Source organism: Carlito syrichta, unplaced genomic scaffold (assembly GCF_000164805.1).
Source record: "Carlito syrichta isolate Samal-C Ts95f unplaced genomic scaffold, Tarsius_syrichta-2.0.1 Scaffold84695, whole genome shotgun sequence".
In the NCBI taxonomy this organism is placed as follows: Eukaryota; Metazoa; Chordata; class Mammalia; order Primates; family Tarsiidae; genus Carlito; species Carlito syrichta.
The window spans coordinates 111,135-115,371 of NW_007028791.1; the positions used below are offsets into that span (position 1 = coordinate 111,135).

At 45.6% G+C, this 4,237-nt stretch overlaps 1 pseudogene across 1 annotated transcript; it reads right to left on the minus strand.

The window, feature by feature from the left end:
* Positions 1-3,027: 3,027 nt before the first annotated feature.
* LOC110595505 lies at positions 3,028-3,357 on the minus strand (annotated as a pseudogene). Its single transcript, XR_002481894.1, has one exon. The product of XR_002481894.1 is annotated as a 40S ribosomal protein S28 pseudogene (transcript).
* Between the last annotated feature and the right edge of the window lie 880 nt (positions 3,358-4,237).

Genomic DNA, 4,237 nt, shown 5'->3' on the forward strand with positions numbered 1-4,237 from the left:
TAGGCAAGAGGCACAAATAATCTGTTTGGGAGCAGTAGAATGGGAAGAGGAAAACAAAGATCTATGGAAGAAGTTGCCTGTTATCTGCAGTGGTGAGACACGGGGAGTGGTTAAGGATAACTCAAGTTTCTGGCTTAGGAAACTGAGTGGATGTTACTGCCATTATCTAAGCTCAAGAACACCACAAAAGCAAGTCTGTGAACAATAAAGAGAATATAATTATTTCTTTTTCATTTTCTTTCTGAGTCGGGGTCTCAGTCTGGAATGCAGTGGCACAATCATGGCTCACTGTAGCCTTGTCCTCCTCGGCTCAGGTGATCTTTCCACTTCAGCCCCCTAAGTAGCCAGGATGACAGGTGTGCACTACTACACCTAGCTAATTTTTTAATTTTTTTGTGGGACGAGGTCTCACTGTGTTGCTCGGGTTGGTCTTGAATTCCTGGGTCCAGGCAATTCTCCCAGCTCAGTCTCCCAAGGTGCTGGGATTATAGATGTGAGCTACCACGCCAGTTATTTCTTTTATTTTTCTGTTTATATCTAGGAAAAAGAATTTCCCTACAAGTATATCTATAGTTTAGAAAGCTGGCTTTCATCTGCAATATAAATTTGTAACCTTGCCTCTTCTTTTCTGTTTTTAATTGCTGCATGGTATTCCATTTTATGGATGTTACATAACTTATTTCACAAGTTCCTTACTTAATGGTTGTTTATACTGTTGGTTATAGATAATTTTAAATTTTAAACATTTTGTTTCTTGCTCATATTTCCTGTAATAGGCATATGCCATAATTTAGCATTTAAAAAAATAAAAGAGGCCGGATGCAGTGGCTCAAGTCTGTAATCCCAGCACTTTGGGAGTCCAAGGCAAGAGGATTGCCTGAGCTCAGGGGTTCAAGACAAGCTCAGGCAACTTGATGAGACCTCATCTCTACCATAAATCAAAAAATAAGCTGGGCATGGTAGTGCATACCTGTAGTTCCAGCTACTTAGAAGGCTGAGGCGGAAGGATCACCTCAGCCCAGCAGGTTGAGGCTGTGGTGACCATGAGTGTGCCACTGCACTCCAACCTGGGAGACAGAGTGAAACTCCAACTCAAAAAATAAAATAAAATAAAATAAAAACAATGATATGGGAATTTCGAGTAAGGGTAACTAGAATTTTGGTGTCGATAATCAGAAAAAGGGGAAGTAAGAAGGATGAACTTTTACTTGGGACAGGTTTCAGGTGCTGATGATGAACCAGTGACTTCAATATGTAGCAGGTTAAGTTTGGTACAATTTGGAAACTTAAATCATGAGACTCTAGGATAGTCTTCAGGAGAGACTTAAATGAAATATATAGTCGTTAATAAAGGGAGTCATCCACAGAAGGAGAGTTAAAATTGTAAAAAGAAGAGAGTATAGAGAGAAAGGAGTGGGTAAAGGGAAGACGACAGAGAACACACAGACACACACACACAACATGAGGGTTTGTTGCCAGTTTGGATTCTAATTCTAGTTCCATAAACTGCCATCTGTTCCAAAGATTACTAGCTATGACTCCTTGGTCAAGTCATTCTCTCTTTAGTAAAATGGGTATTAATAGCCAGGCTTGGTGGCTCAGCCTGTAATCCCACGCCTTTGGGAGGCTGAGGTGAATGGATTGCCTGAGCCCGCAGGTTCGAGACCTGCCTGGGCAGGTGAGACCTCATCTCTACAATAAATCAAAAAAATTAGCCGGGCATGGTAGCGTGCGCCTGTAGTTCCAGTTACTTGGAAGGCTGAAGTGGAAGGATCGCCAGAGCCCAGCAGGTCGAGTCTGCAGTGGCTGGGAGTGGCCACTGCACTCCAGTCTGGGCGACAGTGAGACTCCAACTCAAAAAAAGAAAACAAGACAAAACAAAACCAAAAAAATGGGTATTAATATTACCACTCACCTAAGGTACTATAAAGACAGAGAAAATGGCTGGGCATGGTGACTCACTCCTGTAATTCTAGCACTTTGGGAGACTGACACAAGAGGACTGACTGAGCCCAGGGTTCGAGACCAGCCTGGACAACTTGACAAGACCTTGTCTCTACAATAAATCAAAAATTAGCCAGGCATGGTGGCACACACCTATAGTTCCAGCTACTTGGCAGGCTGAGGGGGAAGGATCATCTCAGCCCAGCAGGTCGTGGCTGCAGGACCATGAGCATGCATTGTTGTGCAACAAATTAGCCCAAAACTTAGCACCTTAAAATAGCAAACATTTATTATCTCACAGTTTCTGAGGATCAGGAATATGGAAATGAGTCATTTAGCTGGGTAGTTCTGAGGTTACAATCAAGACTCAGTTGGGGCTATGGTCATCTGAAGGCTCAACTGGGGTTGTAGAATCCCTAAAATGGCTCACTCATGTGGCTATTAACAGAAGGTCTCAGTTCCTCAACATGTGAACTTCTCACAAGGTTGGAGAAATGACTTCACAAGGTGGCAGCTGCTTCCTCCAGAGTGGGTGACCTGAGAGAGAGCAAGAAGGAGGTTGCAATGCCTTTTATAACCTAGTCTGAAGTAAAACACTATCACTTCTGCAATATTCTATGTATTCAAAGCAAGGCATGGCTGGGCTCGGTGGCACAGCCTGTAATCCCAGCACTCTGGGAGGCCAAGGTGAGTGGATTGTCTGAGCCCGCGGGTTCGAGACCCACCTGGGCAACTTGGCGAGACCTCATCTCTACAATAAATTAAAAAATCAGCCGGCCGTGGTAGCGCATACCTGTAATTCCAGTGCCTCGGAAGGCTGAGACGGAAGGTTCGCCGGAGCCCAGCGGGTCGAGGCTGTGGTGGCCGGGAGCGGCCACTGCACTGCAGTCTGGGCAACAGAGTGAGACTCCAACTCAAAAAATAAATAAATAAATAAATAAATAAATAAATAAATAAATAAAGCAAGGCACTAAGTCCAGCCCACACTCAAGAAGAGTGGGATTAAGTTCAACCTCCTGAAGGAAGGAGTATCAAAGATTTTTGTGGACATATTTTATTTTATTTTATTTATTTATTTATTCATTTTTACCACACAAACGCTTTATTTAACAGTCGCAGACCATGACCATCCCCGAGTGTCGACCCCAACATCCAGGACCCGGCAGCCAAGCTCAGCGCAGCCTCCGAGCCTCTCGCTCAGACTCCAACAGGGTGAGCACGTCGCCCTCACGCACCGGCCCTTTCACGTTGCGGAGGATGGAGCGGCTCGTGTCGTCCATGAATTCCACGCGCACCTGCGTGCACTGTCCCTGCGAGCCGGTCCTGCCCAGCACTTTGGTGACCCTGGCCAGCTTGATAGGCTGCACACGGCTGGTATCCATGATGGCGGCACGGCGGCGCTCGGGCGGAGAGCTGTGGACACATTTTTTTTTTTTTTTTTGAGTTGGAGTCTCACTCTGTCGCCCAGACTGGAGCGCAGCGGCCGCTCCCGGCCACCGCAGCCTCGCCTGCTGGGCTCCGGCGATCCTTCCGCCTCAGCCTTCCCAGTAGCTGGAATTACAGGCATGCGCTACCACGCCCGGCTCATTTTTTGATTTATTGTAGAGATGAGGTCTCGCTGCCCGGGCGGGTCTCGAACCCGCGGGCTCAGGCAATCCACTCACCTCAGCCTCCCAAAGGCGCGGGATGACAGGCTGAGCCACCGAGCCCGGCTTATATTTTAAAACCACAACAAATATCTGGCACATTGTTGCTCCTTAAAGCTTGGTCCTGGACTCTCTTTTGTTTTCTATCAATCTTGATTTTCTTCTAAGCCTGATCTCTTAGCTTTCCCCTTCTTAGTAAATGATACCACCTCCACCGAGTCACTAAAAACCAGTCATACTTGATTGTTTTTTTCCTGTCATCTTCTATCCCCTATTAAATCTATCAGCAAGCACTGTTGCTTCTACCTCTAAGATAACATACCAGGAGAGACCCAAAGCAAACCAGAATTATTTTTTGGAGTGAGGACCCCTTATAGTACAGGTTTCTCCCACTAGGTAAGTGTTCTAGGAACCCATCAACATCAGTATAACAGCTAGCATTGTTGTACAGGCTATGTTCAGCTTCAGTGAATTTTTTTTTTTTTTTTAGATTCCTTCAATATGTTTGCCCTTTACATGATGGGTGATTTACAAGCATACTTGCCCACACCATGCTGAGTGTTCAGCTGTTATGTTTGTTTTTGTTTGTTTTTTTGAGTTGGAGTCTCACTCTGTCACCCAGACTGGAGTGCAGTGGCCGCTCCCGG